This window comes from Doryrhamphus excisus, linkage group LG20 (genome assembly GCF_037039965.1).
Source record: "Doryrhamphus excisus strain RoL-2023G ecotype Guam linkage group LG20, RoL_Dexc_Guam_v1.1, whole genome shotgun sequence".
Classification (NCBI taxonomy): Eukaryota; Metazoa; Chordata; class Actinopteri; order Syngnathiformes; family Syngnathidae; genus Doryrhamphus; species Doryrhamphus excisus.
In genome coordinates this window covers 7390398-7403533 of record NC_136376.1, presented here as the reverse complement: position 1 = coordinate 7403533, position 13136 = coordinate 7390398, and the positions used below count along the sequence as shown (strand labels likewise).

General features: G+C 39.5%; 1 long non-coding RNA gene across 4 annotated transcripts in view; it reads right to left on the bottom strand.

Moving 5' to 3' along the window:
* LOC144894457 (uncharacterized) overlaps window positions 1–12908 on the bottom strand; it is a 136354-nt gene extending 123446 nt beyond the window's left edge. For all 4 annotated transcript variants that reach the window (XR_013625065.1, XR_013625063.1, XR_013625064.1 and 1 more), the window contains exon 1: window positions 12821–12908. This is a non-coding gene — a long non-coding RNA (uncharacterized LOC144894457). The remainder of the gene's footprint in view (window positions 1–12820) is intronic.
* Window positions 12909–13136: the final 228 nt, after the last annotated feature.

The following is a 13136-nucleotide window of genomic DNA, read 5'->3' as shown; positions in this document are numbered from 1 at the left end:
TCCATAATTTTTGTTTTAGTGACACCTCAACCATTTGAACAGTTGTTTACAAAAACAACACAGGAAAAAAAATTGATGACAACATAACTAAATTTTTTCACATGTGTAGAACATAACACAAAACAATCATCGATTTACAGATGTTTGCATGTGTTTGAATTATTTACAGATGCATGCGCGTATGCCACCCCTATCCTTCAGGATCATGACATTTTTTTTTTAAAAGTGCCTCCTTGTTAGCATCCTATTAGCTAGCAAACAAAACGAATGGTGGAATGGTTTAACTGGATTTATTATGGGATGATTTGATTTCATATGGGAAAAAAAATTGATTCAGTTAACATCTGTTTCGGTTACAGAACAAATTAATGACGCTAACCAAGGTTGGACTCTACACAATGCCATCAATTACATTTGTAATTGTTTTGCACAATTCTATACACACTATTTTACATTTTATGTAGTATGCACATACATAGTGCTTTTATGATTTTGTTATTGTCTTGTTATTGTTTGTTATTGTTAATGAGATGTGATATTCCAGTGTCAGTTTGCTTAATTATGAATAGGATTTCACTTTCCCTGGAATTAGTTTTGTACTTATTTTGTCTCATGCAATGAGGCTTCGCCGATAAGATTAGGGTTCTAGCGCCACTTGTTGGAATAGCAAGCCTGCAAATTAGTTTTATATGGACAAGGATGAAACAATATTCCTATGCATATGAATGCAAAGATTTAGACGTAACATGTTCTCTGGTCCAGGATCAGTCACAGCAAAGAGGTCTCCATTGACGTAAACACCCAACCAGATTAAGGACATTAAGGGAAGAGACCGACATCGCTTTGACCCAACGTCCTGTATCAGATGATGGTCATGTGATGTGGTCCATTGGAGCCGGCCTCTTATCAGTGATGGCGGCTCCCAGTGGTGGCGAGGAGACGTACGAACCTAAAAAAGGTTGTCTCCGTGGCAATGCCAAGTCTTTGATCCGCTGGCCAACGCCGCTTTGAAGCAAGCTTATCAGCGAGTGCAAGGCTCCTTCCTATTCTACCCACTAACGGCTACGCCTCCTTTTCTCAGTTTCATCCCTTCCTGGCATCCACTTCTTGCCTCCGTTTCTCTTCCATCCTTCTTTTACCCTTCCTGTGCCCTCCATCCTTCAATGCTTAACACCTCCTACTCTTCCTACACTTTTACTGTGCATTTTCCTGCACAAACACCCTAAGATTTGGTCAGTTAACAAATCAGAACGATGATAATCAAGGGGCATCAAGTTAGGGTAGTTTTTACCTAACATATTAAAAAGTAGCCTACATATTTTGAAGCTGTATAGCATACATATGTATGTATTATTTATTTAATTTAAATAATTCCTTACCAAAAAAAAGCAATGTCATGCCCATCTTCTGGGGCACATTCTTAGCAGCATATGAAGTTAAAATAGTTGTTCTGTATTATCTTGTATTGGTACTTGTATTGTATATTTCTTAGCTACTACTTTTACATTTTAAGTGTTAAGTTGCTGTGTGATGAATTTAGCTTTTTGTATGATGACACAGTAAGTCAAACTGTTATATTGAGTAATGATTTCCTTTGATTTCCAATGGGCCTGAAGCTATTTATTTAATTTAAATAATTCCTTACTAAAAAAAGCTGTCATGCCCATCTTCTGGGGCACATTCTCAGCAGCATATGAAGTTAAAATAGTTGTTTTGTATTATCTTGTATTTGTACTTGTATTATTTCTTAGCTACTACTTTTACATTTTAAGTGTTAAGTCGCTGTGTGATGAATTTAGCTTTCTTTGTATGATGACACAGTGAGTCAGACTGTTATATTGAGTAATGATCTCCTTTGATTTCCAATGGGCCGACAAGCTTGTTGAGTTTTTTTTTTCATAACTCCTTTTGTATTCAAATTACAATATAATCTGTATTAACACTTTTTGTCATTTGTCTTTATTTTAAAGTTTGTATAAGACCTTGTATATTTGAAAGAGTTTATTATACGTTAGACATTAGTATGCTAAAAAATGCCCAAATTAAATAGGTATTTTTGTTGTTCAAAGGACCCAAGATGTTGGAAAAAAAAACAAAAAACTATAAAGGCAAATCAGGAAACCCAGTAACATGATTTGTTTCAACATTTGTGTATTATTGTAAATGTACTAATGTAATACACTATCACAAATACTCGCCGATGAACACATTCTCAGATGCACTCACTTACTGGATTCATTATTGCAGCCTTAGTTACAGCACACTCACACACACACAGACATTTTTAGTAAAAAACCGTTATAGTAAAGTATAGTAAAAAAAACTGTTTTATTGTAAAAAATATATATGTTTTAGGCAAACATAACACAAAACGAAAGGTGTTATGAAATATGAATTACATTACAGTCAGGTATGGTTTAAGTGATGAACATTATGCTATTAAATACTGCATATTTTCTCCAGAGGCGAGATCACATACTATAACGAGTTGCATCGGCTTACTCTGCCCTCCCCATGCTGCTGTGCTAGCATATGATGTTATTATTATCTAACGATACATGCCTTCATTTGTTTCTGGAACTGCACTGTTTTGTTCTCCAAATGTTTATATAATGCTTACATACCCACAAAGGTTTTTTTTTAGGTTGCTCCTAATGGCAAACTTGTCGAGGTGTGTATTATTAGAATACAGTGTGCATTATTAGATCGACTAAAGTGGTAATAAAAAGCCAGTCGCTACTGCTCCAGTTGGGCTTCTGACAGAATTTTGCGTCTGGAGCTGGCAAAGAAGTTTTACAGACACCAACTACAAATACTGTTTCAAGGATTTAGCTTCAGCCAAGAATTTCCGTGTCGCATACTATTTTTTTTGCGGGGCTCTCTCTAAGGAGGACGCTTTATAACATGCCTTTATCTCCCACATCGGATTGTTCCTGCAGTTTTTACAAGAAGTAAAGCTGCAAAACTGAAAAGAACACATTCACAAAAGATACAATACTGTTAAAAATCACCGCTAAAGCAAACATTTTCAATGCACTTTCATTATTTCATGTTAAATCATCAGTGTGCATATTACAGCCGTCACATGAAAAATACATCTTAAGAGACTGAAGACTAGAAATGAGGTTAGAGTGCTATATTTAGATTGGCAACCACACGTTTGTAATCATGAAAAGGAGGTTTAAAAGGAGCCTTTTGTATCAAAGTCACGTCACATAATTCACAGCAATGGATGATATTTGTCAAGTGACAGCAGCTAATCTGCGCTAACGCAACATTTCAATACAATCGCCTCGCTAAACGCCATTTAGAGGCTACGCTACACTAATTAGAGGAGACATAACCAATCACAGGCCGAGCACGAGGACACCGTGTTTATTCGACGAGACAATTTCACGTCCGTCCACGGGGAATTCCAAAGATACATAAAAGCTCTTGAAAACTTCAACTAGCCACTGTCAGAAGCACAATGTCTTATTTTAACTGCATATTTTAAAAATAGTAAGGCAAATTAATCCACAATGTGAACCTTTAGAGGCATCCCGCAGGGGTCAATCTTTGAACCCAAAAAAAAGGTACCATAAAGTGACAGTCAGGCCGCAAATGACAAAACGTCCGTCCACGGGGAATTCCAAAGATACATAAAAGCTCTTGAAAACTTCAACTAGCCACTGTCAGAAGCACAATGTCTTATTTTAACTGCACATTTTAAAAATAGTAAAACAAATTAATCCACAATGTGAACCTTTAGAGGCGTCCCACAGGGGTCAATCTTTGAACCCCCAAAAAAAAGGTACCATAAAGTGACAATCAGGCCGCAAATGACAAAACAGTGATCAAACTATTTACAAAATGGCCACATCACTTCATTCAAATGTGCATGTTCGCATTTGAGTCTCATTGTGACACTGTAACACAAACAAACACACAAACACAGTCCTCCAGCCAGCCTCGAGTCGCAGATTTATGAAGCAATAAAAGCTCATCTCTTTGAAAAACACACACACACGCACACACACTCACACACACACACACCAACATAATGCAGCCAAGTGAAGGGCTTTGCATATCCGTCTCCTCCTCCAACACACAAGAGACAGATGTTATTTGTGATTATTACATCTGTTTCTGCAGCACACACAAATCAAAGACAAAACAAAGGCACTCAGCAGTCAAGATGCCACCGACACATTTTCCCAGTGGCAAAGGGGCGGGGGGGACAATACCGTGAAAATGAATGAAAAAGGATCAAGACTCTTCAAGAAGAATGGTTTAGTCCAGTTAAAGGCTTGAAGGGTAAAAACCTGTGCCGCATATGTAAATAGCGTGACATCATCGCGTAGGCGCCAGTGAATTTCACACACAAGAGGAAGGAAGACCACACAGTAAAACAACAATGGAGGGCATCTATCTGTCTTTGTTGGTTTCTGAAGTGACCATTTAGATTTTCCTCCCACTCAGCTTGGTACCCCAACTGAAAGGTGACTCTCGAATTCTGCTGGTTGATAATTGTTCTACAAAATATCGTCGATAAAATGCTGGTTCAATGAGCTCACACAGCTAGCGTAGTAGCTACAGTAGCTAGTAGCTCATAGCCCCGCCTCCACAAAGAGTCTGAATGAGATGACAGCCCACTCTCTCCGTTCATTCCACTTATATAGCCAATTTACACAAACAGATACAGAGTGAAACCTCTTGTCATCCAGCCTGTGAAGCAAAGACACGCAAACACACATACGTACATGAAATATCAATTTATCGAGAACTGTTCGATAAGTCGATTTATTATTACTGTGACAGGCGTAAGGGTGACAAAAAGTAGTACGGTATTTTTCACAGCTTTTGCAATGGAAACATTAGCCATGTTTACATGGACCCAAATATTCCAATTCCATTCGGGTTATTTGCTCAAACGTAAAGAATGTAACCTTTGTATACACCTTATTCCGAAAGAAAAGTGCCAATCCGAATGAATATATAATCGGATTCACAGGGGTGGAATATTCCTTTCCCCAATCCGATTGAGGTATCTTGTACCCGCTCAATCGGAAAGTTGTCAGACTGTGTTCTTCTTCGTGGTGTTTTTGTTCTTCTGTTGTTTATTGGCGGTTGGCAAGCAGCTTTCGTGTGCATTACCGCCATCTGTGCAACAGAATCTAAACCCTTCTATACGCCATTCACAAGTCCAGTTTTATTAAAAAAGAAAATACATATCTATATAAAACATGTGCCGAGCTTAATTATAAAATATTAGCAAAATTGATCTTTTCCTGTTCCTGGGTGCGTTCTTTCAGTGAATGCTGACATATGACGTAACACGCAGCTTGAGACGTTCTTCGATTTAAAAAAAAAATGGAGGCGAGCAATCGGCACTGGACTGCTTTGGAAAGTTTGTTTTTGATTCAAACTAAATTTCAAGACTGGACGAACGAAAAACTGGCAATACGGAGTTATTCCAACAAGTGAAAGAAAAACTTGAGGAAGTCGGTATCACGTGATGTTGGTGTTTACGCTTTACTGCACATGCCCCATTGACTATTCTGGTTGATTATAGCGGCGCATGTAGACACGCAATTGGAATATTCCTTTCCATGTATACCATTGCTTTCGGAAAGGTCATTCGGAAAGATTCCATTTGGAAAGAGAAAAACTCCTCAAGTAAACGTAGCTAATCATGGGTCATCTATGGTTTTCCAGCTAACTAAAACAGCCCAAAGTGAAATTTTAAAAATATAAAACTTCTGGAACTTACTATGTCACAATAAAGTGTTGTCATGCACATGATCTAATTAAAGTAATTTGTGCTATTTTGGGGTTTTTAAATAATGTGCTATTCCTGCCATGCAATCAAGCAGTCAATCAGTTCTCTTCCATCTGCCCTCCCCTTGTGCCACCGCCTGTCACTCTCAGTATGCATGTTACGTTTACAAGCCCACTTATAGACACACAACATGGCACACAAAGACCCCCACTACCTCCCCTACACCCCAAATGACAAGCACTCTGTATTTTAGCTTCAAAAATGGCTCTTTTTTTTTGTGGGGCTGTCAGGGGCTTGCCTCGCCCGGGTTTTTTCGTCAGAGGCTGACACGGAGAGCGAGAGAGAAAGGAGAGAGCGAGTGTGACAGGCGACGATGTCACCCACGCACTCGTGGCCTTTTTGAACAAGTTGCACGCCAACGACTGACTGACGCTGCTCCCACGTTTCACTTGAGGAAACACACACAAAAAAAACACACACACACACTGTGACGACTTTCTGACTTCTTCCCCCCCCCCTCCCATCACTTGTTAAAAGGCTTTCAGGGTCTTTGTAGACTTTGGTAGGAGGTGTGTGCCGCTTCCCAATGGAGCCAAATAAAACATTCCTGTGTCTCAGGTGAAGTTAAACCTTGTCAGCGTGTGAAAGGTGCGCATTGCAAAGTTGGAAGACTTCACTGGATTGGAGTTAAACAATGTAAGTATGTCAGTGAGATGTTCACTCTGCTTGTTTAAACACAGAAATGTTTATTTTATACTCATTCTGCCACAATATTAATGAAATAAAAAAAAAATCTGACTCTATGTAACGGATGCCAGCAGGTGTAGCTATGTCAAAGTAAGTTGAAAAGTCTTGAACCAGTCATGATGTGCTATACATATCACTATACTGACACTTACTATGGTAGCCATTATGCCATTGTATGGTCATATCACTTTGTACTTCGTTGGGTGACAAAAAAATGTAAAAAAAATAAATAAATAATAATAATAATAATAACCTTCTTGACACACACACTCACCTATTACACAGAGTTGCATACAGTTACATACAAAAAAAATACAAAAAACAAAACAGTAAGACAAGCTAAAGAGAAGCACTATGAAACGTGTATATATACATCAACAAAATTAATAGTTTGCAGTGACAGAAGAATAATACTACTTTCATCTTTATCATTCAGATTACATATAAACTAACTCAACAGTAAGATGCCTATAACTACAACAAAGTTATCCATTCACTTGTTTGGTTGAAAAAAAGTCATTTGTTTGATGGGTGCTCTTGGCAACATGAACTCCACTAGAGAAGTTTGTGTTTTCTCCACTTTTGTCAAACTACTATGTTACTGATGAATATGCCCTTTGCTGAAACCTTTTGAATAAGTTGCCGAGGCTTCGGCTGGATTGTCTTTTGCATAATCATGTTCATTTCTTGTATACAATTTCTGTAATGTTTTATAGCAAATGCTAACTGACTGTCCCATGCAGCCCTCCACCACAGCTTCAAAAAGTCCTACGAGAAATCCTGCTTTACTTTAGGTCATTCCACTTTGTCTTCATTATTGCAGTTTGAAGAGTGTAGAACTACATCATGCTTTTTCTATTTAAACATTCTTTACTTGGCCACTTAGTAAGTCGAAACAGCAGACACGGCAGCATATGATGTTCTCTCCCAGATGCATTTTAAAAGCACCACCGAGCAGGAAAATCTGAATTAATCACAGTAAAATCTGAAATCCTGCATGTTGTACTCTTGATTAGGCAGATGCTGCCTCGCTCTCCAGTAGCAGGAACAGATGTTGACGGTCTCCAGCTAGCAGAGCTTTTATCACATATAGAACAACGTTTGTCCTTCTGTTGTGTGTGATACCTTGTCAATCTGTTCCGTTTTAAATGTAATTTATCTTATTTGATGTGGAGAAAAGTATCGGGATATGTGGGAAATTCAGTTTTCATTCGTCTGGGAAGAAATTCCACAAGGATGTTGGACCTGTTCGAGTTCAATTAGTTTTTCAATGAGTTTCAACTGTGTACTCAGTACAGAGCCTTGCTGGGTGCCATGAAACGCTGAGGTCTATGGTTTAGTAAGTGCAGCAGCGAAAAAAAGTGAAAAGTGGAAAAAAATACTGTGTCACTCCAGATGTTGGCATATGTCTGGGAATGATTGTCCATTTGTCCACAGTGTAATGGACAGAGGTGTGACCTTGAGTTATGCGACTTGGACTCAAATCTCGAGCCACAACTTTAATGACTTTGGACATTATCATCAAAGACTCGACTTGGACTTTGACATCAATGACTTCGGGTGAGACGCGGGGTACATCCTGGACTGTTCGCCAGCCAATCACAACCATTCACACTCACATTCATACCTATGGACAATTTGGAGTCGCCAATTAACCTAGCATGTTTTTGGAATGTGGGAGGAAACCGGAGTACCCGGAGAAAACCCACACATGCACGGGGAGAACATACAAAGTCCACACAGAGATGGCAGAGGGTGGAATTGAACTCGGGTCTCCTAGCTGTGTGGCCTATACACTAACCACTTGTCTGCCGTGCAGCCCGTCAGTGAATGTGTTGAGTAAAATATATACTTATTTCGGAACAAACAACAAATGTGATTAGATTTCTGTGCACTGACTAAATCCTGAATGCTATATTAGCACTCTGCTTTCTACGATTAGGTCTTGTTCGTTGTATTTGTCAAATTTAATAGGTTGCCATATTGTCAAAATTAAATTTTATGTGGGAGACAAACAGTGCTTATGACTCCAGGAATCAAAATTTCAAGATCTATGACTTCGGACTTGACTCGACCTGTCCTGACTTAAACTGAATTGGACTTGCACGTCTTCACTTTTAAGATTTAAGATTTGGGACTAAACACTGACTTGCTCCCACCTTTGGTAATGGATCGATGTGCGTTGGCAAACCTCACTCCCTGACACCTTAAAAGTCCAGTCCGGGCTTTTAGCTTGACAGCAAGTACTCCTGACTCTCATTCTGCGGACCTAGGGTGGAGCACAGGGATGGCTGACCCAAGCGGGTAACAAGACAGCACTGATTTTGGACCTGTACTTATTCTTCCACAACAAACTCATCCAAGCATGTCTTTATGGATCTTACTTTGTGGACTAGAAACACAGAAAGGCCTTCTTCAAAGTGTTCCCACCAAGATGCAAACATACAAATAGTCCAATCCTGATTGATTAAAAGCACTGAGCATGAATGATGGAAGAAATGTGAGCAAAAGCAAGTAGCTAGAAGTCAGCTATGCGTAACTGGAGATAATGTTTCTGCATGAGCTCACCAGTAGATTAGATCATACCATATAGGGGTAAACATACATCCACAGGAAGTGATGGGGCACGCTCAATCAAAGCTGAGCACTTTATCTCATTACAAGCATTAAATCCCATTTGAAGGAGCATCTGGCATCATACTACAAGCCGGTCTTCTCTATGTGGCCTCAGAGGGAAAGCATGTTTCCATGAAAACAATTACTGCTGCTGCTCACTTAAACGCAGCCATTGCCGTTCTGCAATGTTGACTATATCAAGCACAATCGCTGTTGCTGTAAAAAGCCATAAGTCAATCCAAAGGATGATAGAGATGACTAGAAAGACGGTGTGTTTAAGATGCAGCACATTTCCTCACATTTCACCCACACGTGTTGCATATGTTATACATGCACATGTTATATCAGAGAGCTCAGCTCTGATTTAGCCATCCTTCAGCCTCATCCTCAGCCTCAGCTGCAACCATGATGAAATCAAACCTTTACAGTACATGCACACAATTGTGAAATCTCACATTCTGGCTCTAAAAAAAAAAAGAACTGTTAGTAATAAAAGTATTTAAAACATAACTCGCGGCTCACCTCGGTTGAGTGCAGATTCATTAAGACCAATTATGCATATCAGGTCAGTTGCTATGTGGCAATTGGAACACTTGAAGCATAATGGAGCCATTATGCGATTAGGCTGCCAGGTGAAGGAGAAACCAGTCCGCTGCAGGCTGAATGCAAACGTTATTATTGCTTTTCAATGGGAGTGTTATTGATTTTTTATTTGGTACTAAAGCAACTCAAATAATGCACACAAAGCAACTATTACCTTTATAACTACATTTCTACACTATACATATCTCAATAGCAGCCGTACATCCAGAGCTTTACAGCGCCTATCCTATCTCATATAAAAATATTCTGCCTCGTCCTGTGCGTTGGGTGTTTTGTGACACCCCTATTAACTGGACAAAAGTAAAAAAAACGGAGGACGGAAAGCAGGAACAAGAATATACTGGCAGGATAGACAGGTCTCTCAGAGACCATGCAGACAACAATGTACTATACGATTCCGCACCCTCTTTTGGACCCATAAACTCAGCATGGCTACGAGTGCACCTTGGGGCACCGCCCACTTCAGGAAGTCATGAAAATAAAAGCGCAACACAACCTGTTTTACTGCTGAAAGACCTCCCAGACGGTCTACATTTACTACATACACAACCACAATAATAAACATATTGTTAAATTACTTTTGTACGAGATTTTAATGACGTTGTGCAGGTCCAAATGATGGTGTGGGCAGTCAGTAGGTGCATGGATGCTTGAATATTCCTGCTGACTGGTGATGCAAGGATGGAACAGTCATGTCTTATTGGGCTTCCTGGTTCGGACATTTAACTAAGGGCTGTATATCAATTTGTGTACTTCTGTTCTTACACTTCAATATATATGTTATGTACACTGTGTACTTATTCCCGGGGGGATTTGACAGGATTCGCTCATCAAATTGTAAAATCAAACAATTGTATTTATCCACTCCATCGTCTTCTTCTCTTCTTTTTAATTGTGAATTACTCAAGTTACTTCCTTCTGCTATGTAACCTAAACGGCGATAACCGAGGGTGGTTGGGTTTCAATCTGGGGTGTGTTGAGTGCAACATCCGAGGACTATTGGTACACTGCATTTTGCCGTACTTGTAGTCAAAACACTCTTTAAGTATTGAAGTCTGAGAATTGCAAACACAACCAAAAAATGGTTGTTCCTGTCATGTGCACACAATGACGCAAGATGAGAGCTTTCTTAACGATGGACTTTTATCATATGTTCATGTGACAGTCACAATGCGATTAAATGAAGTCTACTGAAGTCATCTACATTGACTTCCAAGCGTATAGAAAGTCATTCAGGATGGCAAACCCAATGCCAAACACTTCAAATTATGATATGATGAAGTACAATTCTGATACTTTCTGGCACATTACTTATAATGATCTGTCATCATTCAAAAAAAAAAGTCCTGATGACTCTTCAAGAGTATGTTGTTATAGTTCTTATCCACGACTTCTATACAAAATTATGTCTGGGCTAAAGACTTTTGAACCAACGTCCTCTAGCTAAATTGTGAAGGTCCATTATCAGCAAAGACGTGGGCAGTTAATCACTTTAATTAATCTTACAGGCTTTTATCAAACACATAATAAGCAGCCACCAGTGGAGGGGAAAGAGAGGAAGAAAATGATGACAGCTTTACAAATTCATCAGCAGCGGATGGGAAGGACAGGCGACGAGAGGAGGAAATGAAGGGAGGACAAAGGAGGAGAGCAGACAGATGTTGTGACAATAGATGTCGACTTTGTGGATAATCCTCCATTATTCTGCTTGACTTCACAGGCGCCAGGCGTCCGCATAGGAGCTCCGTATGGGCTTATAAATCTGTGGGGTTTAGTTTTACAACGCTCGTCTTTGCATACGCTTGATTTCATGAGCAATCTTATATTATAGTCATGCACAGGTCAATAAAATCTCAACTGGGGAATAGTAGGACTCCAATTTTGTACCAAAAAGTACGATCCGCAGTGAATGGATCAGTGAACAGTAACTTTGCAAACTTTTCTCGAGGCAAAGACTTTGTTCCTGTTCAATAGAAAAATAACAAAAACACCACCTCATGTACAAAAAACGTAACTTGGATTATCTGAATCCTAGAGAATTTTTTTTTTTTAATAATTTAAGATTTATTTGTGGTCATCCGAGTTTAAACTATGGACTTGATACGGAGCCTTGTGGGACACCTTAACATGCTAATGTCTCTTTTCGTGCAGCAACTAAATGTAACACACTAAGACAGACTCTATGAAGAAAAATATTATAAAATATGGTTGTTCCACCTGCAGATAAATGAAATGATAACACAGAGGTCACTGATGTTTGAGCTGTTCTAGTTGTTCCACAACAAAGTCCTCCAGTCTTGGGAACAGAAAAAGGCCATTCCTTGTATTTCTTCTGGGAGAAGTAAGGACTATAGTCCAACCTCAGCAGACTTTTGAACATTTAAATCATCATGAAAATCACCTGCTATTAATACTACTATATTCTATTAGATTAGATATTTCCTTAATTTATGAGTAGCGATGCGGTCATTTTGATTGGCTACATCTAATTCTAATTTAGTGAAGGTCTTCAGCAGTTTTTACAGCCAAATTACACCTAAATGTGAAATTCTCATCAATCATTACGATGACAGTGGTGGTCATCATGATGACAACGGTGGCTGAACACTTGATGTATCGGAAGCATATCATTACGCAGCAATAATGAGCAGCCATGTTCCCACCACACAAAATCAAAATCATTAGGGGTGTCGTCCTAATCCGGCCGGGACAAGACAGGGTCTTCTTGCTGCCCACAAGTGACCACAAGTGAATGTGCATTACTTAATGTTTTACACCAATTAGACAGGAGAAAATGTCAGGAAATGAAATGACGAATACAAAGGAAGAGGAGGCGAGATAAAGCATGGAAGAGGATGGTCGCAAAGAAAGGAAAGATGAGGAGAAAGAGATTGAAGGGGCAGGGTGCATTGATTAGAATGTGAGGGCCTGTGCAGGCGTGTGTGTGTGCTCTCCCCAGACTTTGAATTAATGAGAATCTCAGATGAGAGAGGGTCATCATGACTTGCATGCAAATGACACAGTGGACAAGCGGGCACATGCACGCCCTCGATGTCTCACAGCAACACAACATGCTTCCGAATCCAGACTCACCGTGACGGTGGAACTCTGCTTGTGTTCATCTTAATGTCTTTAGGTCGATTACAACCCACGGTAACTCTTCTAATCCCGAGCCGCTGTGGACGAAAGGGTGAAACTGTCTCAAAAACATGCACTCAGACTCTGTTGGCTGTGCTATTATTTTTGTGACAAATACACAGCATGGTGGTGTTGTTTAATCCTAAAGTTCGACCCTCATGAATCACACTGACTGTCAAAAATCACCCACTGTAACTTTAGGGCTTTTGGCTAAATCACCAGAAAATTGGGCACACACATTTAACACAGAACACAGAAGCGTGTGTGGAGA